General features: G+C 37.2%; 1 protein-coding gene across 4 annotated transcripts in view; it reads right to left on the bottom strand.

Annotated features, from left to right (window-relative positions):
* The window catches only part of TAFA2 (TAFA chemokine like family member 2), a 490,392-nt gene that overhangs the window by 379,784 nt on the left and 84,981 nt on the right, over window positions 1–25,627 (bottom strand). The window contains exon 1 of one of the 4 annotated variants that reach the window (XM_054238329.2): window positions 35–115. The exons of the other annotated variants lie outside the window; for them this stretch is intronic. The gene's annotated coding sequence lies outside the window, so the exon portion shown is untranslated. Of the gene's footprint in view, window positions 1–34; window positions 116–25,627 lie in introns of those variants that run through there. 4 annotated transcript variants of the gene reach the window in all.

Genomic DNA, 25,627 nt, shown 5'->3' with positions numbered 1-25,627 from the left:
CCCAGGAAAAACCCAGTCTCTTTTAAAAGCTTACCTGATTCAGTAGGGCTTACCGAGGATATTTTTCTTTTCTTAAAGCCTCTTTTATTCACAGTTCTGGCCCACTCTTGAAGGCAGAGGATTATGTAAGTATGTACAGGGGGTGAAAATCTTGGGGATCATCTTAAAATTCTGCCTACCACACTACCCTTCCGGCTGATAATAGTTGCTTTCTACCACATAACTATGAACTAAATTGAATTACCCCCTGGGTAGAAAGAAAAAAAATAGTAAAAGTGAATCAGAGGCATGAGAATGAATATGTGCTATTGGTATGGCTTCTCTGATTTGACACATATGTGAACTTTACAAAATTCTAAAACCTATACATAATATAGTGTGCATCTATTAAATCCCGGAATTTCTTTGATCTTCAGTTTCATAATTTGTTAAACCATGATTGCCACTGTGTATGACTATGTAGTCATAAATAATATATTTATGTTCTATAATTTGCAAGGCAACAGTAATGAAAAAATTGGTCTCAGCTTATCTTTCTGTTAATGTCCATGAAAAGTAATCTATACAACCAGTTCATTAAAAAGCAGCCTCCTAAACCTTTGATAAATGATCTATTTGGCCTTGCATTAAAATATTCTTCTAAATATTATTTCGGTTTATAGAATTTTAAGAAAATCTTTGCAATTATTTAATTACTTTAATTTTTCAAGTTACTTTTGCAGTCATTGTCGCATTAATTTTTTGTTATTTTTAAAAACTATTTAAAATGGGTAAGGCATGAATAATTTTTTTCATTTCACAAGTGGAAAAAACCCTGAGTCTGAGAAAAAATAAATAATTTTTCCAGAGCAAGTTAGGTAAAGAACCAAGAGCAGATTCCAATTTTTTTTCAACTTTTTTTTTTTTTTTTTGAGACTGAGTCTTGCTCTGTCACCCAGGCTGGAGTGCAATGGTGCAGTCTCAGTTCGCTGCAACTGCCACCTCCTTAGTTCAAGTGATTCTCCTGCCTTAGCCTCCCAAGTAGCTGAGACTGCAGGCATCTGCCACCACACCTGGCTAATTTTTGTATTTTTAGTAGAGAGGAGGTTTCACTATGTTGGCCAGGCTTGTCTCGAACTGCTGACCTCATGATCTGCCTGCCTCAGCCTCCCAAAGTGTTGGGATTACAGGCATGAGCCACTACTCCCAGTCTCCTGAATTAAGTTCAGGGGCACATGTGCAGGACATGCAGGTTTGTTACATAGGTAAGCACGTGCCATGGTGGTTTGCTGCACAGATCATCCCATCACCTACGTATTAAGCCCAGTATCCACTAGCTGTTCTTCCTGATGTTCTCCCTCCCCACATTCTCACCGCTGACAGGCCCCAGTGTATGTTGTTCCCCTGATGTGTCCCTGTGTCCTCATCGTTCAGTTCCCACTTATAAGTGAGAACATACAGTGTTCGTTTTTTTGTTCCAGCATCAGTTTGCTAAGGATAATGGCTTCCAACTCCATCCATGTCCCTGCAAAGGACATGATCTCATTCCTTTTTATGGCTGCCTAGTATTTCATGATGTATTTGTACCAAATTTTCTTTATCCAGTCTATCACTGAGAGGCATTTAGGTTGATGCTGTCTTTGCTATTGTGAATAGTGCTGCAGTGAACATATGTGTTCATGTATCTTTATAATAGAATAATGTATATTCCTTTGGGTATATACCAGTAATGAGATTGCTGGGTCAAATGGTATTTCTGCCTCTCGGTTTTTTTCTAGTGTGGCCTGAGGCACTTCCTGTTCTACTAATGCTCCTTTCATCTTTAGTAGTAAGTAGCTATTTTTTAAATGGGTACAAATATCATATCTTATTTATCTTGCTTTCCAAGAGGCATAGCAGCCAATGTTTGCTGATGCAACCAACATTGAGCACTGCTAAGTGCCAGACATGGTTCCAGGCAGTGAGGCACTGGGGCTGACACACATGACACAGCCCTGATTTCATGAAGCATGTCAAGTTCAGACATTTCTTCCAAGGAGCATGATTTCTAAGTCTCCAGGGAGCACCTGAACATCTGAGCACCTAGAATATTTTGATACAGAATATGAAGTCAAGCAAAGGAGGCAGTAATTACATCATGTATTGAAATAATAACCAGTTATGAACTCATCACAGTGGAACACTTCAATTGAATTCTGAAGAATATTCAATATAAACAAAATATAGCCACTAAGAACAATTTATGTCACTTAGTCATCCACTAAAAAGAAAACTTAACATTTAACACAACATATACTATGAATCTGCAATGTTCTACAGTGATTTTTTTTCCAATTTATCCTTGCAACATCCCTTTGAGAGTAGGTGCTATTATTAACTTCCTTTTATAGATGAGGAAACTGAAGCAAAAATAGAAACTTGCCCAGGATCACACAGCCAGTAAGAGCCGAGATCTAAACCCCCAGTATCTCGTTCTGGAATCCAGGCTTTTAACCAGTAGGTCCTGTTACCTGACAAACATTTGCTGAGCATCTTCTAAATTCCAGGCACTGGGGATTGAAAAGCTGTTTTTGTTTTATTAATAGGATTATGAACTGAAGCAGCAATCAGATCTGATATGAATCTGGTATGATCTGATTTGAATGTGATCTTATCTGAATCATTTCTTTCACTGGAAAATGCACTGCTACAGTGTATGCAATTTCCTGAATGGTAATGACAATTTCTTCCTTCTATAAGTTCCTGCTATTAGAAAACAGCCTTCTCAGAAGAGAGTAAGGGAGTTCCCAAAAAGAAGAAAAATACTTATTGGACACCCCCAGTCAAAATTCAGGTAAACATTTTTCTGGGCCACATGCCATAAACATCAGGTCTTATCTTTGGAAATGCCTCTCTCCTTCAATAAAACCTCTCTCCTCTCCACCATCAAAGCAAAACGAAATACAAATGGGTTTTTGTCTATTTGAGCCTGAACAATACTTTCATAGTTGCAAACCCAAATGTCATTTGACTACAAAGACATGAACATCATTTACAAATAAAATTTTATTCTGCCATCAGGAACTTTGGTTCAACTTCCAAAGTTTTAACATAAGACACAGAAATGTCTCTCACACAATTTTTTTTTTTTCATTTTGAAGGTATTTTTTGTATTTTTCTTCTTCTTTTTTTTTTAATTGTGTTTTAGGTTTTGGGGTACATATGAAGAACATGCAAGATTGTTGCATAGGTACACACATGGCAGTGTGGTTTGCTGCCTTCCTCCCCATCACCTATATCTGGCATTTCTCCTCATGTCATCCCTCCCCAACTCCCTACCCCTCACTCTCCATCCCCTAGATCCCCCCTCAACAGACCCCAACCTGTGATGCTCCCCTCCCTGTGTCCATGTGTTCTCATTGTTCAACACCCGCTTATGAGTGAGAACATGCGGTGTTTGATTTTCTGTTCTGGAGTCTCGACAGATTATCTCTGTCATTAACCTATCTACAACATTTACATTGTGTTAGTAGCCTTAGCATTTATGTGACTTTTTATTTTTTATTATCTAATTTGAATTCTTCACACACTGCTGTTATTTGGAGAATGCTTTATTCTCATTGTGTGTGTGCTTAAGTGTGTGTGTTTCAAAAGACACATACAAGAATAGACACATCAGTATTGTCAGCATGTTTTTAAACTGAACTCCAAATTCGAGATACTTATGGTTTAAGTATGAGTACACAGTACATTTTCGAAAAAGTCAACCTTTCTTCAAAATCTGTAATAGGTATGCAAAGAGAGACAAAATCATCTGACAACAGCACTATATTTTTCTAACAGTTTTCCCTCCCCTTTTTACATTCCTTTTCCTCCTACAATTTTCAAATCTAAGTTTACAGGGAAGCTTGTTAAGTGCACAAAACCACTTCCCAATTATATGCTTAATACTGACTTATCTAATACCTGTTTAAATGATGAGTCCAGTTATGACAATCATTAGCATTTTTCCATTTGCTCTTCTCTGATTATATTAATACAGGACAAAGGTAGAGATATAACGTAAATGATACTCAGCAAAGCAATGCAAAATCATTTATTTGTAAGAAGGAGGAAAGCGTCTCTGGGCAGATTTACTAATGCAGAGTCAAAAATGTTTGCCAAAACAGTGTTTGGACATGAGTCCACAATCATTTTGATGAGAAAGGAAATTTTGCTCCCCAAAAGGAGGGAAAAAGAGAATCGTCAAAAGCAAATATTCTTGAGGGGCTCATTTGCTTCTGTTGATTTTTTCCTTCCCAATTACCAGGCCTCATTCTTGGACAATGAAAAACACTCAGGCTTAGAGGTAAAGACTGGATAAAGAAGTAGTAATCAGACAAATACAGATCCCGAACTTACAATAGTGAGACTTTCAATTATTAGACTTTAAAATTTTTTGGCCGGGCGCAGTGGCTCATGCCTATAATCCCAGCACTTAGGGAGGCAGAGTCGGGTGGATCACAAGGTCAAGAGATTGAGACCATCCTGGTCAACATGGTGAAACCCTGTCTCTACTAAAAATACAAAAATTAGCTGGGCATGGTGGCGCGTGCCTGTAATCCCAGCTACTCAGGAGGCTGAGGGAGGAGAATTGCTTGAACTCAGGAGGCAGAGGTTGCGGTGAGCTGAGATCGTGCCATTGCACTCCAGCCTGTGTAACAAGAGCAAAACTCCATCTCACAAAAAAAAAATTTGAGAGTGATATGCATTCAGCAGAATTATACTTCAGGTTTTGAGTTTTGATCTTTTTTCAGGCTAGTGATATGTAGCAGGATACTCTTTCTTCCAATGCTGGATAATATCAACAAACTGCAGCACCCAGTCATGCATGGAGGTAAACAACAGTATTTTTGGATCCAATGAAAAGAAGAAATACACTATGCAGCCAAACTTGATATCTTCCTGAAGAACACTATTCCTGCTAACCCATCAACAAGTGTTGATAACCCAGTGCCTTCCATCATCTATTCTCAAGCCTCCCCAGAAGAGAGATAAATTGATGATCTTGCTGTGATAGCATCCCTGTCATCTAGCAATTTGTTTGACTTTGTTGCTTTATGTGTTAAGAATCATAAAAAGGACTGATTTATTGAGATTAAATACAGAAACTAGCCAAAGTCACAGGGAGAAGACATCTGACATAAAACTTAAAGAAAATGATAAGTGCATCTATTCTAAAGCTCATTGTACTTATTTCTTCTTCAGATGAAAGAAGTGTTTTCAGTGTTATATACGGCATGGTATGGTATGGTATGGTATGGTATGGTATGGTATGGTATGGTATGGTATGTTGTTATGCTTTATCCCAAGCTTAGCAGACTGAGATAAATCTAACAATGCTTCTAGGAGTATAACTCATAGGCCACATGTTTACAAAAGAAGCAAAAGTAGCAGAAGAAAATTGGCCTAGAGGTAGCCAATATAAATTTAATTAATTCTCATGCACAGGATTCTATGAGTCGGAGAAGTAAACATGTGTTTGCCTTAAATATCCCATTTAAATGTCTTTACTCATTCATTCCACATTTTGCTGTGTGTGCATCCCTGATTTAAGGATTGGAGATGGAATGTAGTATAAGACAGGCATGATCTATGATCTCATTGAGCAAATATTTCATTGGAATTACAGAAATCAAAAAGTAGAATAGGTACCATATACCTAAACAAAAATTAAATCAAAATGGATCAAAGGCCTTGATGTAAAAGCTAAAACTGTAAGACTTTGATAAGGTTTGGCTCTGTGTCCTCATCCTAAACTCATGTTGAATTGTAATTTCCAAAAAATAGATAGACTGCTAGTCAGACTAATAAAAAAGAAAAGACAGAAGAGTCAAATAGATGCAATAAAAAATTATAAGGGGGATATCACCACTGATTCCACAGAAATACAAACTACCACCAGAGATTACTACAAACAACTCCATGCACATTAACCAGTAAATCTAGAAGAAATGGATAAATTCCTGGACACTTACACCCTCCCAAGACTAAACCAGGAAGAAATTGAATCCCTGAATAAACTAGTAACAAGGGCTGAAGTTGAGGCAGCAATTAATAGCCTACCGACCAAAAAAAGTCCAGGTCCTGATGGGTTCATAGCCAAATGCTACCAGATGTACAAAGAGGAACTGGTACCATTCCTTCTGAAACTATTCCAAACAATACAAAAAGTGGAAATACTCCCTAACTCATTTTATGAGACCAACATCATCCTGATACCAAAACTTGCCAGAGACACAACTAAAAAAGAAAATTTCAGGCCAATATCCATGATGAACATCAATGCAAAAATCATCAATAAAATACTGGCAAACTGAATACAACAGCACATCAAAAAGCTTATCTATTATGATCAAGTAGGCTTCATCCCAGGGATGCAGGGCTGGTTCAACATAGCAAATCTATAAATGTAATCCATCAGATAAACAGAACCAATGACAAAAACCACATGATTATCTTGATAGATGCAGAGAAGTCCTATGACAAAATTCAACAGCCCTTTATGCTAAAAACTCAATAAACTAGGTATTGATGGAATGTATCTCAAAATAATAAAAGCTATCTATGGCAAACCCACAGCCAATATCATACTGAATGGTCAAAAACTGGAAACATTCACTTTGAAAACTGGTACTAGACAAGTATGCCCTCTCTCACCATTCCTTCAAACATAGTATTGGATTTCTAGCCAGAGCAATCAGGCAAGAAAAAGAAAGAAAGGTTATTCAATTAGGAAAAGAGGAAGTCAAATTGTCTATATTTGCAGGTGACATGATTGTATATTTAGAAGACTCCATCACCTCAGGCCAAAATTTCCTTGAGATGATAAGCAACTTCAGCAAAGTCTCAGGATACAAAATCAATCTGCAAAAATCACAAACATTGCTATACAACAATAACAGACAGAGAGCCATATCATAAGTGAACTCCCATTTCACAATTGCTACAAAGAGAATAAAATACCTAGGAATGCAACTAACCAAGGACGTGAAGGACTTCTTCAAGGAGAATTACAAACCACTGCTCAAGGAAATAAGAGAGGACACAAACAGATGGAAAAACATTCCATGCTCATGGTTAGGAAAAAATCAATATTGTGACAATGGCTATACTGCCCAAAGTAATTTATAGATTCAATGCTATCCCCATCAAGCTACTGTTGACCTTCTTCACAGAACTGGAAAACAATCACCTTAAACTTCATGTGGAACCAAAAAAGAGCCCACATAGCCAAAATAATCCTAAGCAAAAAGAACAAAGCTGGAAGCATCACACTACCTGATTTCAAACAATACTATAAGGCTACAGTAATCAAAACAGCATGGTACTGGTACCAAAACAGAGATATAGACCAATGGAACAGAACAGAGGCCTTGAAAATAATGCTACACACCTACAACTATCTGATCTTTGACAAACCTGACAAAAATAAACAAATGGGGAAAGGACTCCCTGTTTAATAAATGGTGTTGGGAAAACTGGCTAACCATGTGCGAAAGCAGAAACTGGACCCATTCCTTACACCTTATACAAAAATTAACTCCAGATGGATTAAAGATTTAAACACATGACTTAACACCATAAAAACCCTAGAAGAAAACCTAGGCAATACCATTCGACATAGACATAGGCAAGGACTTCATGACTAAAACACCAAAAGCAATGGCAACAAAAGCCAAAATTGACATATGGGATCTAATAAACCTTAAGAACTTCTGCACAGCAAAAGAAACAATCATTAGAGTGAACCTGCAACCAACAGAATGGGAAAAAATTTTTGCAAGCTATCCATCTGACAAAGGGCTAATATCCAGAATGTACAAGGAACTAAAACAAATTTACAAGAAAAAAACAAATAACCCCATCAGAAAGTGGGTGAAGGACAAGAACAGGCATTTTTCAAAAGAAGACATATGTGCAGCCAACAAACATATGAAAAAATACTCATCATCACTGGTCATTAGAGAAATGCAAATCAAAACCACACTGAGATACCATCTCATGCCAGTTAGAATGGCAGTCATTAAAAAATCTGGAGACAACAAATGCTAGAGAGGATGTGGAGAAATAGGAACACTTTTACACTGTTTGTGATAGTGTAAATTAGTGCAACCATTGTGGAAGACAGGGTGGTGATTCCTCAAGGATCTAGAAATAGAAATACCATTTGACCCAGCAATCCCATTACTGGGTATATACCCAAAGGATTATAAATCATTCTGTTATAAAGACACGTGAACACATATATTCATTGCAGCACTGTTTACAATAGCAAATACTTGGAACCAACCCAAATGCCCATCAAGGATAGACTGGATAAAGAAAATGTGGCACATAAATGCCATGGGATACTATGCAGCCATAAAAAAGGATGAGTTCCTGTCCTTTGCAGGGACATGGAGGAATCTGGAAACCATCATTCTCAGCAAACTGACACAAGAAAGAAAGAGACACAGAAAACCAAACATTGCATGTTCTCAATCATAAGTGGGTGTTGAACAATGAGAACACATGGACACAGGGAGAGGAACATCTCACACTGGGGTATGTTAAGTGGTGGGGGGCTAGGGGAGTGATAGCAGGGAGTGGAAAGGTTGGGGAAGGATAACATTAGGAGAAATACCTAATGTAGGTGAAGGGGGATGGATGCAGCAAACCACCATGGCATGCGTATACCTATGTAACAATCCTGCAAGATCTGCACATGTACCCCAGACGTAAAGTATAATTTAAAAAAATAAAAAATAAAAAGCTTTGTGACATTGAATTTGGCAAGATTGTTCATCCATGACATCAAAAGCAAAGGCAACAGAAGAAAAAATTAGGTAATATGGATTTTCTTCTAAAGACCATGTAAAACCTTGGAGGATTTTTGAGCAAGAGAATTAAGTGATCTAATTTGTTTGTAAAAGATCATTTTGGCCACCATGTAGGAAATGAATCATAGGAGGGCAAGAATTGAAACAGATCCATTAGGAGTTGTTCTAACAGTAGGGACAGTGGTGGCTTGGAATAGATGAACGCAGTCATGACAGAGACAAATGGACGCATTCAACATATGTTTTGAAGGTAATGCCAACATCTCTTGCTGTTTTCATTATAAATAGGGTAATCATACATTCCCTGTTTGCCTGGGGCAGCACTGATTTCTGTCTGTCGTCCCAGTGCCCTGTATGGTTAGTATCTCTTTTATTCTCAACAGTGTCCCAGTTTGAACAATAAATCATACGGCTGCCCCAGCTATGAGGAACAAAGGAAAAAGAAGAATCAAGGGTAACTCCTTGGCTTGAGCCAAATTTATAGTACTGATGTTTCAAAGATGCACTATTAACATTATTGTTCATGAAGGGAAAACAACAGAACTCCACATTTGTTTTATTCATGAATTCTTTTTGTCCATAGTCACTTAATAATGTCACATTCCTGTAATCCCAGCACTTTGGGAGGCCGAGGCGGGTGGATCACGAGGTCAAGAGATCGAGACCATCCTGGTCAACATGGTGAAACCCCGTCTCTACTAAAAATTACAAAAAATTAGCTGGGCATGGTGGCGCGTGCCTGTAATCCCAGCTACTCAGGAGGCTGAGGCAGGAGAATTGCCTGAACCCAGGGGGCGGAGGTTGCGGTGAGCCGAGATTGCGCCATTGCACTCCAGCCTGGGTAACAAGAGCGAAACTCCGTCTCAAAAAAAAAAAAAATAAAAATAAATAATGTCACATTCCTCTTTCCATCCCAATTCAACAGTTATATATATGTACCAAAACTTCAGAAGAAAAAAAATAAGGCAAATTGAATTAGATAGTTCAAGTAACTTGTCAAGAAATATAAGAGAAAAAGAGCAATTCCCAAGAGAGAGCAGAAGTACAGGAATAGCTCTTAGGGTGCTGCCAGTCCTTCTGCTCAGAGACAAAGAACGTAGAACTGGATCTTTGGTCTGCTAAGACTGTGGTAGAAGGAGCTTTATCCTAGATCCTGGACCCTTGGAGGGTTTTATGACACGAAGAGATAGAAACGAAGACTCTCAGGGAAACATAGCCTTCTAGAGGACCTAGAACACATGCACACACACAATGACACTGGCAATGAGTTAGAAAAAACATCAAAAGTGAAGAAGGCTATATGAAAATTCTCCCTTAGAAGGCGGATTGGGGCACAGGAATATCTAGCATCTAAAACCAAGAAATACGTTTGACAATAACTTGGAAGCTTTGTTTCCTGAGATAACTCTCAAAGAGTGTCAAATTTATTATTATTTTGCATTCTGGAAAAAAACACAGGCTGATGTGGCCTGAAAAAATACCTGTTACATATTCTCTCTCTCTCTCTCTCTCTCTCTCTCTCTCTCACACACACACCACACACACAAACACACACACAGTTCTTATAATACATTACTGCTTTCTTCCTTTATCCAAAGGAGACGTAGCAATGAAAAAACATCCTCTGAAGTTTGCTTTCATAATTCTGAAGTTCAACAGATATTCAAAAGGCCAAAATAGAACCTCAGGCCACCCCTGAGATAACTGTTAAAAGAAATTAACACCAAAGCTTAGTACTAGAACTATCTACCTTTATTAATATTTGAAGGCAAATTAGTCAAAATTTAAACCTTTTATTACAAAATGAACCTATATACTTTTCTTAAGTGATTGATAATTGGCTGGGGACTGTCAGTGAGTGTGATCTGGGTAAAGAAGAAAATAGATTAGTTGTGCTTCAAAAGGAATTACTGTATTTCACCTGCTACCTATAATTTTCAGGCTATTTTATGCCTTGGTTTTGTGACCGCCTACGTACTATGATTTCTAATATTAGCCTAAACAAAAGAACTCTAGTAGTGCCCAGGGACTCAATGCTGTTTTTTTTTTTTAATTTCAGTAATTGTTTTTGTCAGTTGATAGTCTTGGGATATAAAAAGCAACCAGGACTTAACTAAAGTCTAAATTCAGCTCTAACATAGAGAAAGAGAGTGGGGGGTGGTGGTTACGGGGACAGGGGAGACAGAGAGATACAGAGAAAATCCTTTTAGGCCAGCCAAATTTATATTTATGGTAACCTGGCCCAATCTTTTAAATACATATGATTCATAGAAGCATCTGAATGATCTATTTAAAACCACAGAACTGAAACAAGTAATTGCTAAAGAGTCATTGGATTAGAAGGCTAGGTGAAGCCCACTATTTCTTCAGGTTTTCATGATCAGCACTGCCAGTAACATACTTGATTCAGCTTTTGCTTATATAAATATCATTCATCTTGCCACTGTCATTTGCTTTATTCCCTTAACAGAGTTCTTTAATCATAGCTATTTCCACAGATTCATCAAATCTCACTCACTGTTGTATCCTGCACTCTAAATTAAGCTGAATAACACTGAGATGTTATCTTTTACATGTTGTGTGCTACCCAAATATTATCAGTTCTCATAAGACTGCCTGAATATTGTAGCCACGCATAGCTACCTCCAGGCCAATGGAGTGATTGCTCATTTTACCTAACATTCGTCTCCCTTGGTTTTTATTCACGTTCAGATCTTGACTTTTCCAGTGGATAAAATTTCAACATGATTTTAAAATAGTCTCTAGCCTCTAGTCCAGCAGAGTTAAACTCTTGGGGACTTTCTTCAAGAATTTCAATTAATGGACTGAATTGAAAAGCTTTTCCTACAAATAAGTGATGAACTATAGAGGAAATTTGACTCTGAACAAAATCTCTTGGTAATCATTTACACATCCATAATCTAATAAAAAATTTTCAAACTGTACCACATATCAAAATTATACTGTAAAATTAAAGAAAATATGTTTCTACTTTGGAAAAATAGAAGCATACTTTTACTGTATGAAGAATAGTGAGGTTTCTAAACAGAACAGTTGGCATCACTTTGAGTAGTCTGCCGATTTGGAAAAAGAAAGAGTGCCTCAAGACTGTGTGAATAAGCCATTTTCCTTTGGCAATCAAGGAATTGGAAACAGAAATAGAGGCACTACCAATCCTAGCATTAGAGCTTCAAGGTCAACTGAAGAACTAGTCTGTTCTCCACGTCTTACCCATAATCATGTGTTATTCCCTTTTTGCTCTGCTGAACATGATGAGTTTTTTTCCTAAAGAATATATAAACCCTATTGCAGCATTCATTTTTCGTGGAAAATACTCTGTTAGAGCAAGACAAATGAACAAAGTTATTTCTTCCTTCGTTGTTCAGTCCTTTCCAGAAATCTGCCACTTCTGTCAAAACATTTCATAAATCCTTCCAAGGATAACCAGTTTGGGCAAAAATTAGATTTTCAATAATTAAGATACAAGGATGCTGGCAAAGCTGAGTTTTTACCTCCTGTATACAGATATTTATGCCTATTTCCCTTTCTTTTACCACTTTCAGAGAATTTGAACAAAAGATTTGGATATCCAGACACATTACATATCAAAATTAATCAACAGGTATTTGTTGAGTGCTTAACATGTAGGAAGCATCTTGCTGGAATAAGGTGCCTCCTTTTCTTATTTCAGGTGCCAAGACAAAAAGTTGACTGGATATCCCAGTCCAAGTTCCACCTTTTCATCTAAGAAGTTGTCTGCAGCCATTCCAGTCTACAGTGAATTTTTCTTTCCCTAAGCAACTATAACATTTATATCTGTATTTTTTATTTTTAATTCAAGGCAGTGAATTCCATTTGAATTACAGCATTACAGAACTTCACACATGCTTTGTATATAGTAGATATGCATCTACTGTATTAAACACTGTTAATATTAAGCATTAAAAATGAATATTTACTTCCCTCTTTAAGTTAATATCTATACTTAAATACATGGAAACCCATCATGTAACATATCTCTACATACATCTCTTACATTTTTATACCATGCCCTTTACAATCTCCTTGTCATTGGGTTGGGGGGGCAGAGAAGAGGAAGGTCACCAAACTACCCATGAAGCTGAGGTGGTGGCAGCTAGAACATCATAACTGATATGTCAGTTGATAGTCTGAGCCAGTAATTCCAATCTCATACAGCAATTTACCATTTTTGTCATTACCCATATACCTCCAATGCAATTAACGGCCACACCCTCTAGGTGATCCCAGACCCCCTATAGTCATTCAATGATTCGTCAAACTCAAGGTAAAGTGCAAGCTCAATCACAACACTGTTTCATAACTGTCTCATATCTGCTCTAGGCAAGATATTTTGAAACACTTTCTGAAGATTTGCTATTAAGTGTTTTAATAAGTTTCCAAAGAAGTATGAAGCATTCTAATTGCTGTCGACAGAGTATCAAGTTGAGTGACATGTTGTTTTCAGCTAGTCATTCTTTGGTGTGACACTGAGCAATAATACTGAACCATTTGAACATTTAAAATTATTTTCAAAAGAATACGTAGTACCCCACTGTTAAATCTACCAACCTATAGGCATCAGTGCCCATAATTCTACCTTCTTTCTTGATAATATGGATAACCAGTGTGTGTTCTTAGCTAAGATTAACCCACCATTTGTGCACTTGATTCCATCCCCATGCACCTACTCAGGAGCATGGGATTTAGATCTTCTCCACTTGCTCTTGCAGGAATAGACTGTCCTAGTAAATTTCTATGCAAACATATATATGCTGTAATTTCTCTTAAGTAAAAATAAATTTCCTTCACCCACTCCCCCTGTACCTTCATCTTCTATTACCCTGTTTCTCTTCAACTATTTCCACCAAAACTCCTTAAAGGAGTTATTTAAATTCCTATCTATCTCCAATTTCTAGCCTTTCATTCTCTCTAATCAGGGCTTTGCTCCTGCCACAGCCATTCCTATCAGGGTCACAAATGACCCTCCAGTCTGATAAATCCCATGGTCAGTTCTTAGCCTTCACATTCCTTGACACAAATAATCCAAATTATTTGAAATATCTTCCTCATTTGACTTCCAAAATACCAATCTCATCTGGTCTTCCTTTCTACTCCTTCTCAGCTTCCCTTACTTGTTCCTGCTCTTCTCTCCGACTTCTAATAGCCCCGATGTCTAGAAAAGAATTTGAAACATAGTATATGTTCAATAAGTATTCTGTGAATAGAATGAATAAATCAACTTTATTAACAAACACATTGAACACCTACTATATTAGATTAGGAGCTGGCTCTGAAGTCAATGGTATGATTTTTTTTACATATCCATCTGCAAAAGAAACATTCTATCAAGGAAAGGGCATAATGTGTAAACTTCTCTAGATGGTTTCAGAGACATGGGCCCTGCAAACTAGCTTCTCCCAAATCCCATATATTTTTTAAATTATTATAATTAAGTGAATACTTGGCACAACCATGGTCAGCCATCAATTTCCAATCAAATTTACATATCAGTGAAGGTTTTATCTGCTATATGAAATTTGCTCTATAGTCTATTCACATCTTCTTTATAATCAATACATCAGTATATTTATGGATTTTTATAGGATTTGGTATATTATGTTATTATTTTAGACTATTACAAAGAATTTGGCTGTTACAAATTTTCTTTTATAATGTACTATTGCCAAATCTCTGATTTATTTGCTTTTGAGTCATTGGTTAGGAGCACAAACTCCAACAATATTATTCTTTAGGAAAATATTAATCTGCCATATAGAACCATTTTCAGGAATGCATTGTGATGGAAAACAATTTACAGGTTTTTATTATAAGCTACTCTGTGTACATTCTGTGGGTTTATCAAGGTAATATTAATGATGGAAATGAAGATTTCAAATATAAGTAATTAAAATGTGAAATGTTTAATAGCAAGGTGCAGCACTGACAAAAATTGATTTATATGGGCATTGCTAGAGGTGATTTTTTTTAACAAATAGAATTCACACATTCAAATGAATTTCACTTCAAACTGGTTATATATCTTAAAAAACAAGAATCAGCAAGACCCCGAGAAGTCTATAAATTTTAGCTATAAAAACAATAACCACTAGAATTTATACATCCAAACAGATATTGTTCCCCTCCCAGCAATAACCTTGCAAAGCTACACCACATTCCAGTGTTGGTACCATATGCTCAGAACATTTTTGGAACTTCACCTTCAAAAACATCACCAAAGCCTACATCGCACTCTTTATTGCCCTCAGAGGGCCATGTGTTCATACTTTGTGGGTGGATTCTTTTAAAAAAAAAAAAAAACAAGATGAAACAAATTATTCAGTGTCAATACCAACAAATCAGATAATGATAAAATTGAGTAATACCATCATGAATTTAAAACGAGATTTAACTACAAAATAAAAAGGCAGATGTCCTTGTAAAGATTGCTAATCTACTCTGAAGGCAAGTCCCAAAGACGAAGAGATTTAAGTATGTATTAAGCAATTGAACCAAGGCTAAAAGGAATGTAGCCTCCAGGGTGGCTACTGTGAAGGGTACCAGTCACTTTGGCTTTAAATTCAGAAAACTTCATTTTAAAACTTCTTTTCAGTGGATATTTTGTAACTTAAGTACCTAAGACATTAGAAGTTAATGTTCCCCATTCCCAGGGTTAAGCTTCTCAACTTCAAAAATATCTGTATCATTGACTAAGGTAGTTCTTAGCCTTTTATTAAGAAATAATTTTAGCCTCACTCTGGAATGGAAAACCAATTATCATATGTTCTCACTCATAAGTGGGAGCTAAGCTATGAGGAGGCAAAGGCATAAGAATGATATAATGGACTTTGAGGACACAGGTGGGGAGGTTGGGAAGGGGATATCCTTATCCTAATGAAGGATCAAAGACTACACATTGGGTACACTGTACACTGCTTGGATGATGTATGCAATAAATTCTCAAAAATCACCACTGAAGAACTTATCCATGTGACCAAAAACCTCCTGTACCCCAAAACCTTTAAAATAAAAATGAATTTTTTAAAAAAGAAATAATTTTAGAAAGAAAACAGTTTACCTTTTAAGATTTAAAATGGATACATAACAGAAAAAAAATAGAACAAATGTAAACCTTAACATTATCCCAAAACTCTTTAATATACATATTTGTTTATTTATTTTGGCTGACATTAAATGTTTATTCTATTCCATATACTTTTAAACATATTAGGCATATTCATTCCATCTTTATAAGAAACTTGTAAGATACATCCTATTATTAGTTTCATTTTACATGTAAAAAATAATTGAAGTCAGAGAAATTAAGAGACTACCAAAATTCATACAGGGCAAAAGGGCAAGAGCCAAAACAGGAACACAGGCAATTCAATCCGGAGCTGTTCCTTGAACTACAGCAGTACATTCTGAGAATATTCGCCAAATTATCGAGACAGATTAGATAAAAATATGTATTTCAAAGGTAATAAGATATGCAGAACTGAGGAGAAAGATAACAGTAAAGCATTAGCCATTAACAAATTCTTCTAAATTGCCCAGGTTTTAAATGCTAAGAATATTTGTAATTGTATCATTATTCCTGTTTATCTAAGCCCAGGCACCAGCCACTTAGATAAATCCTTGTTAGGGAATCTGAAAGATGTAGTAAAAGTGCCCTTGGGAGGACACTTATACTCAGTAGGACACTTATTATTATGCAGTCTTAGAAAACTTTCCTACCACACCATACATGCAACTTTAACAGCAGCATAAGAATGCTATGATAAGAGTAGGAAATGCAAGGTCTTTGAGTGTCAGGCACTGTGCTAGGCCATCAGGCGGCACATGAGAGAAGGGATATAATTGCCACCCTGCTGCAGGTAATGTCTTAAGGAATAGACAGCCGGTTAACAATTAAACAAATAAAATATATAATTATGAGTATTATTCTAATCATGAAGAAAATAAACCTGACAATGTGGTAGAGAATAAAGTGAGTGGTTAGGAAATGTCTAAAAGAACATGGTCAGGCCCAGTGCACCAAAACCCTGTAAGGCCAGATGGCATAGCAATGAATAACATTTAGAAAGTGCACAGCAAGAAATTAGAAACACAGTAACCATATCTGAGGGGTGCAGCTCAAATAAATTTCATTTAGTAAAGCAGACTCCATGAGTTATGTCCAGTTCCCACACTAACCTACAAATGGTTAAAAAGCAAGAGGCCCTGGGTCTCTCACTTGATTTTACTAAACTTTGGGTGAGTCTCTGAAAAACAAATGGTTCCAAGAATCTGCATTCAACCCTACCATTATATTGTTAGCCTCATGTGTAGGCTTGCCTTGCTTATTTTCTGGCTTCAGTCATACAAAGGAAAACTAATATTGCTCAAAGGCAAGTCCTTCTTGCCAGTCCTCAAGTTTGAAGCAGTATTTGTGAACTGTCCTACCTCCGAAAGCCTCTGTGAGCATTTAATATTTAAACTGAAATCTAAAGGATGAGAAGGAGCCAGTTGTGCAGAACTTCAGGAAAATGAACATTACAGGTCTGGGTCAAAAAGTAAACTTTTTCAAAGGCTGATATTGGCAAAACATCCCTCTATATTGGCATATCTTTACTAGTCCCTTTTAACATTACCACTTCCCATTACCATAAAACTAGCATCCCATGATAAGATGTGGAAGCCATTATCAAGGGAAGCAAAGGGGTAACTGCTGGTTCTCTTCCTTGGAGGTCTTATCTGAGTTTGGGTGCTTAATCTTTAAGCACAGCCCAACTCCCCAGATGGAGCTGGGATTCCTGTCTTGGTGCCCAAGATATCGCTTAGATTGTGAGGTACTCTTTCAAAAGCCAAGCGTCCACACATCACTGATGACATAAAAACACTAAAGTCACATAAGTACAGTAGAGAAAGCAAGAAAACTGAAGGAGCTCTGCTTTAACTATACCTAAATCAAAAAGAAACTGTTAAAAATAATCTAAGATACAAAGACACATAAGATTTCATAAACAAGAAAATGCAGAATATTTGTTTTTTTTAAAAAAAAACAAAAAACAGACGGATAAAGGAACCAGACCAAGGTCTGGTTTCTCAAAAAAAGACTTTACTAAATTGTCTGTCCAGGATTATAAATCCCAATTACTATTTGAGTCTCCCCTTCTCTAAGTGTTCCCAGAATAACATAAATGACCACATTTTGCCTTAAAACTATGTTAATGAAAAAACTTCTAAAGCATACAATGCAATTTCTAAGATTTTAAGAATGATAACTCAGTGTCACAAATGAAGCCAAATCCAGTGGGAGAGCCATTGTTGAAACATAGGCACCAATGGCTTAGCCTGTCACTCTTATGCAGTGTGCAAACCCTTACCCAGGCTGCTAAACTGCACTGATTGCCAGGCCTCTGGAAGGTCAGTTTCTCTCAGGGGCTGCTGAGCAGCAGGTACACATGCCTGTGCATGTCTTCATGGGGCACATGCCTGAAATCACACAGATCCATACCCCAGGTTGCAACACTATTCTCTGGACATTTTTCATCTCTCTCTCTCTCTCTCTCTCTCTCTCTCTCTCATTTCACCATCAGAATGTCTCCTGTTTATTGCTCCCTTGCTGTTTCTAATCTTTACAGTCAGCTGTTGCAGCTGTGTCTGATTCCACAATTCGGTTTCTGTTTCTTCACTGATTGTTCAAAGAGAATTTATTAAGAATGATGTCCCGAGCACTGTATTAGGCACCACGTGAACCAAAAAGACATGATCTCTAGTTGCATAGTGTTTAAAATGCAGAGTAGAGAGATTTTAAACAAACAAATACAGCATAACAACTTACAGTAATATAATACTATGAGGGGAAAGGATAGAAAGGAGCTTATTTGAACTCTGGTTTCAGAAGGCATCTCTGAGGAGGTAATAATTAAACTAAGGCCTAACAGATAAATAGAAGAGAACAAGATAAAAAATGAAGAGAAAACACTGAAGGCATAAGGTACAACACAGGCAAAGACCTGAAACCAGGGAGAGCTTGGCACATGTGGGGAACGGAAAACAGGAAGAGTGAAACTGGCATGCAATGAAGTGGCAAAAGAAGTAGGAGCCAGATCATGGCTTGTAGGTCATGATAAATATTTTTGACACAAGGGTTGGTCAATAAACAGCATTGATGTGATCAGCTTGATTATATTTTAAATGGCTGCCTTGTCTGTTCTATAGGAACGAACTAAGAAGAAGGCAAGAGTGGAAGTTAGAAAGCCAATTACAGAGACATGGCAGTAATGCAAGTGGGCTCCATCTCTTTTCAGTGAGTTTCTTTGTCACTTATGACCCCCTCTGAATTTTCATGGAAAAGCTTGACTTAGAGAGACTGGTATCCTTCGGTAGTTTTCTCTTTTCCTCCATGTGGCAAATCAAATTATCAGAATGAAAAAGTTCCAGATTTTCTCAGCTGTGTTCACAATTCTCAGAGGCTGCTTTGTCATGAAAATTTAAAGATGTCTTAAGTTTGTGAAGTTGAGCCCCAGAAAACTGAAGTCTTCACGTTCCATTATATTAAAAATAGATATTTCCTTGAAATCTATGTTACAATATATATGACTTTAATATATTCTTATGAGCAAGAATTTCCCATTTTGGAAGTGAAAACACATCTGCCAAAATTTGACTTCAGTATTAAATGGTGTTACCTTAGCATTTTATCACCCGGGTCCTTAACTTGACATCTATAAAGCACTAAGGAAAGACCATTAACTCCCTGAAAGAGTATGCAAACACTTAGATGCATTCGTGCTTGAAGACTTTTCTGCAAAGGTCTGTAACATTCATCAGAGTTTTGGCAGGATTCAAGAGTGAGTGGCTGAGGTTTACCTACCCATGGTTAGCAAACTTTCTCATCTTCGTGGGCACATGACCAAGGCTGGCCAATCAGAATCTTCCCTGACACTGCTAAACGAATATGAAGAGAAAAAAGCTGGGTATTCTCTGGAGTTGCTAAGCTTACGCTGCAGTGGCTATGTTCCCTGCCATGTGGGAAAATCCTACCAAAATAGGACAAAACAATTTTTAAAAATAGACATTTAGGTTAAAAATAAAACAGGCAGAGATAGATTTCTGCCATCATTGAATTAAGGCTCTAATTCTTGTATCTCTTCCTCCAGTTCTGGAATCTACCCCAATATCCTTCCAAGCTACTTGAGCTGACTAATTCTCTTTTTCTTAAGCTAACTTGAGTTGGAAGTCTATGTCTCTTGCAAGAGAAGTAGTCCTGGCTTATAAAATAACACCCAAATGCTTAAGAATTATCTCTTCAGGGCCCGGCGCGGTGGCTCACGCCTGTAATCCCAGCACTTTGGGAGGCCGAGCCCGGTGGATCACGAGGTCAAGAGATCTAGACCATCCTGGTCAAGATGGTGAAACCCCGTCTCCACTAAAAATACAAAAAATTAGCTGGACATGGTAGCGCATGTCTGTAATCCCAGCTACTCAGGAGGCTGAGACAGAAGAATTGCCTGAACCCAGGGAGGCGGAGGTTGCGGTGAGCCAAGATCGCGCCATTGCACTCCAGCCTGGGTAACAAGAGCGAAACTCCGTCTCAAAAAAAGAATTATCTCTTCAGTGTAATGATCTGATATCGAAATCCATCAGAGACTTAAAGACATTAAAATTGAAATTGAATAATAATATGAATTCATATTTGACAACTTAACTTTCAGAGATATTACTATGACTACCTACCGATATTTTACTAGATTTAGTTCTAGTGGCAGAAATTAAAGCCTAATTAGACACCTGTCAGAAGGTTATTAAATTATATTTACACGTTAAATGTTTGCTTAATAATCTAATAAACCATAAGACCACTTGAGGTTACAAAGCAGATGGCATATTTTAGATAAATTTAAGGGAATTATGTAGCTCACATAAAATTCTTTATCCAGTCCATGTCATAAGAGACTTAAAATGCCCTGACAGAAAGAAACTTGTCATTTCATTCTAGTGGTAATGATGATATAAGGAGTAAAAACTGGTAAATGACAAAATATAGAAACATTCTGCCTAATCAATCGCGTAAGTCTCTAGAACATCCTCCAAATCAATAAGATATATAATAATGACAAGAAGCATGTAAGAGTAAATGAAAAAAAAAAGTGAATTGTATCCCAGCCCAGAACCATTATCTGAAATATATTTAAAGTGCATTTAACACAAAAATGTGATCAGTCTTCTTAACTTCGGTAGCACTGACAATAAATAAAATGTATCTTTCCTTCTTCATGATAGAGAGTTGTAACATTCCAGAAACCTCACAAAACTAGAAAACAAATAGTTTTGAATATCTTAGACCATCCTAGCACTTTACTACAGACACACACCTGCAGGCTTTTGGCATTATTTAGAACATTCAAAGTTTATAATTACTGAGTTCAATGACCAGTTATGCATAGGATGCATTATAAATTTAACTTCCAGTCAGAGAAACAGCAATGCAGTGAAATCTTATTGAGAATGGGACGTTTTAGATAAATAAATTTTGCCAAGCATATGAGGAGGTAAATAATACACTGAGGGCCAACAATATGCCAGGTCCTTGCTGACTGCACTTCACATATATGATGTCATCCCAGGCCCGTGGCACCCCGGCATGGTGGGGATATCCCCTTCACTTTACAGATCAGTAAACCAAAGCTCACAGCATAAGGAACTTGCCCATTTCACCTCAGCCTAAGAGATGGATCTAGATGCAAATACAGTCTGACTCTGAGTCAGAAAATTTTTTCATTTAGATCATGTTTTATTCAATACATGCTTATAAAATGAGAACAAATTACAGATGTAAATATTCTTTTAAAGTAGAAAATATTGAATGTATCTTCTCAAGGTCTCAAGGATAATAATCAATATGAATTTTTTTCATTTTTCTTGTCATCCTCAAGGTCAAGCTTTTGATTATTCCACTTGCTGTCATTATGTCTTTCACAAACACTGCCTCTTCATAATGGCATCTCCCTCTACACACACACACACACACACATATGCCTTCAAGCTTGTTCTTTCGATCCTCTCTGGGTACACACACACACACACACACGCCTTCAAGCTTGTTCTTTCAATCCTCTCTGGGTGGGAAACAAGAACACCATGTTGTTTAAGTATTATATGTTCATTGAGAGCCATTAAAATTCTGGAAGAACCAAAAAAGTCAATTCTGCATTACCAAAGTCTTTGAAACCACTATGTCAGAGGATTCCTTGGTTTATTTCCTTACTCCTAGTAATTTATATCTCAAAGGACGGAAATTTCAGAAATGAAGATTGGAGATAGAAAACAGCTTCCAAATACATGGAAAGTGTCTGTTTTTATATCCTTGTGCAGTTTGGTCTGGGATTTCTGGTATACTAGCTAACTTCTAAATATAGACTCCAACAATGATCTATGGACTAGATTACATTTGCAATCCCTTACCCACCTGTTAGATCACTTGAAAATCTTATTTGTTATAGCCCATATCATACCTCTTATCCCATCCAGTCATCCTAAAAGAACAATGTAGACCTTTCTATAACAATAAAGGTCATCACTTGTGTACCTCTTGAATGTCAAGCACTGCACCGAGCACTCTGTGTGCAGTGACTCATTAATCTCATAAGCAAATAGTTCTGCTCATTGTGGTGTGCATGTTTTGCTCTTTAAATCTTGTGAGTGCCTGTCACATTGACTGTAAAGTGAGTGGTACTCCTTGTAAATGTACAATGCACAACCTACACAGAGGCATAAAGGTAGGTACTATTGGATTCCCATGGAACAGAAATTAAGGAAACTGAGGCTTAAAAGTTTAAGTGGGAGAGGTATATCGGAAAAGAGGTCTTAATCACTGCGTTATACTGCATCCTGTATTTTCCTACAGAATAACATTGATTTGTAATACCTTAAAATATGCCCATACTTGCAGACAATTCAGATCTATATATACACAAGCACTCAGAATGCAAAAATGGCCTGGGTTAGTAGATTACCCAACAACAACTATCTGTTTCTCAAGAGTGCCCCAGAATAAACCAGGACCCAGTTTATATCTAATCTATGGTGCTGTTCTTCTATTTGGGGGGTCTCTTAGGATCTCAGCACAGTAAGAATGGACCATTTCTGGAGTCTATTTGAGAACCCTTTCATTTATCTCAATTTTTACTAAATGTTTACTGAGTACCAATTCTAAGTCTAATACTGAGTATAGCATTAGCCAATGGTATATTGAAATGAAAAGGAAGAGTCCCTGTCCTCAAAGAACTCCCAGGAAAAGAAGGAGGAAGGTATAAAAATAGATAAATCCTAAAACACATAGTAGTGCTGACAAAATGGTGAAAGAGTAATTAGCTCTGCCTGTGGGTGGGACAGGAGGTTGGAGAAGGATTCCTAGAAGAAAAAAAAAAGCGGCAGTACTAGCGGGTCTTGAAGGACAAGCAGGAGTTTGCCTAGTTAAGAAGGTGAGGTGGAGAGCAGGTGAGAGAAAGCCGCTTCTTGCTATATAATTAACTGCAAGAGTGGCCTAAGAGGAAATTTTCTTCCTGCTTTCATTATGCTTGTGCTTTGTCCTCCCTTGATTATATTTTCTTTGAGTTTAAAGTAAGCAATCAGGGGAGATTCACTAGACTGTCATTTGGATTGAAGTAGAATGGGCTGGGTTCAGGTAGAAACTATTGCTATTTTTAAAATATTTTTCTGGGTCCATTAAAAAATCGGCTACAACAGCGTGACTTTTCAACAGTTCATGCTGTGAAAACATGAGAAAAGTGTAACGTGAAGGTCACAATTAAATTAAACATCAACATTTATTAAGAGCAAATTAATACTTTCTGAAAATTAAATTACTCCCCCCAGCGAATATTTAAATTGACTGCTTGTGGCTGGGGTAACGTGTTCCACATTGTTGCACCATAGCAACACAGAAATCTTTACAGAATGTAAAATGATTGCTGAGATGGTGATTCCTGAGATCTTTTTCAGTAAACCCCATGAGCTGAACTACTTACTAAACAACAGTGTCAGAAGTGTTCTAAACTACATGGCTTTATAGAACTCCAGGGCTACCTCATAAGTCTGAACAATTCCTTTATTATAATACAATAATGTACTCTGGACCCAATTTCCTTATCAGCTTAAAGAAAGAGAAAAATAATAAGATATATTGTAGTAGAGGAAAAATAAGCTAGCACACATCTAGGCAAATCATATAACCACAATGTTTAATACTCATAGACTTCACTTAAGAAGACTTCAGGGCTGTCCTGAGCATAGCTGGTCAATTGCCTTTTTATCTGTCTTATCAGCAGTCTACTACAGTCCCTCCAAAGAGGAGAGAAACTTCTGTTTCCCATTTATAATCTGGGTGGAACTGGCCTCAATTTCTCTTTCTACAGTACATCCTTGTGCTCCTGCAACCTCTAACCCTGCTGACAATAGATGTGTGAACTCAATTTCATGACTTCCATTCATCTGATCAGAGTTCACACTCAGAAAGGTTGAAGAAAAGCATCTTTCAACGCTGTCATCTCACACTCATTACAGCTGAAATCAGAAGCATCACACTAGAGGAAACATTGACCAAAATCATATTTGCTGTTCATTCAGAAATGTTGCTTCCCCAGAACTTCTGGCATTCACCTTGCTAACACAGACTCCTTCGAATCTGTAATATTTGCTGATGTCTAGATGGATGTTTTCATTTCTGATCTCATCCAAAGGTCAAAGTCACACACTTACTCCATCAGAACCTAGCAGCAATGATCTGTTATTATCCAGTCCAATATATGAAGCATATCTTCAAAAGCAACTAGAGTTGTGCAGAATGGCTATTAAAGACTACATGCTTCCAGCTGGGAGCGGTGGCTCACGCCTGTAATCCCAGCACTTTGGGAGGCTGAGGAAGGTGGATCACCTGAGGTCGGGAGTTTGAGACCAGCCTGACCAACATGGAGAACTCCCGTCTCTAATAAAAATACAAAATTAGCTGGGCATGGTGGCACATGCCTCTAATTGCAGCTACTCGGGAGGCTGAGGCGGGAAAACCTCTTGAACCCAGGAGGCGGAGGTTTCGGTGAGCCAAGATCACGCCATTGTACTCCAGCCTGGGCAACAAGAGTGAAACTCTGTCTCAAAAAAAAAAACAAAAAACTACATGCTTCCTCATAAACACCTGGGAACTGGAGGGGCAGGATGGTATGCACTGATAAGAAACAATACAATGACAAATGAGCAATGTCTAATTATTCAGGCATTGCTCAGACTCAGAGACAAAGCAAGAAAACTGAGAGTTAGGGATGAAACTCCATCCTCCCCTAACCCTATTGTGCCTGTGTACTGCAGTACATATTAATGTAACATCAAGCCCTATTTTTAGACTTCTGCAATTCCACAGGCATAAATCATTCCTGTACCACAAATCACCTTTGAGGTAGCAATGCCAAGTTTAACATTTTGCAGAAACCTACAACAACATCATTGAAAGCAAGTGATATTTAAAATGAATAGTGATCATTTTAATAGAATAAAATTAGCCTAAATATAGCTTGTTTGAGAGAATTTATTGAGTAATAATTAAAAGGAAAAGTGACAAACGTGCCATTTAGCTAATTCTATCTTCACAATAGCTTTCACGGTTGAATTTGGAATGCTGTTCTTCAGCAAAAAAAAAAAAAAAGAAAGAAAGAAAGAAAGAAAGCTCATGTAATGGTCTTTCTCTTTTTACATAATACTGATTAATCCTTAGTGATTTTTAGCTACCAGGGTTTGCTGTGAATTGCACA

The sequence above is a fragment of the Callithrix jacchus genome, chromosome 9, assembly GCF_049354715.1.
Source record: "Callithrix jacchus isolate 240 chromosome 9, calJac240_pri, whole genome shotgun sequence".
Lineage (NCBI taxonomy): Eukaryota > Metazoa > Chordata > Mammalia > Primates > Cebidae > Callithrix > Callithrix jacchus.
This window is presented reverse-complemented; position numbering and strand designations above follow the sequence as displayed.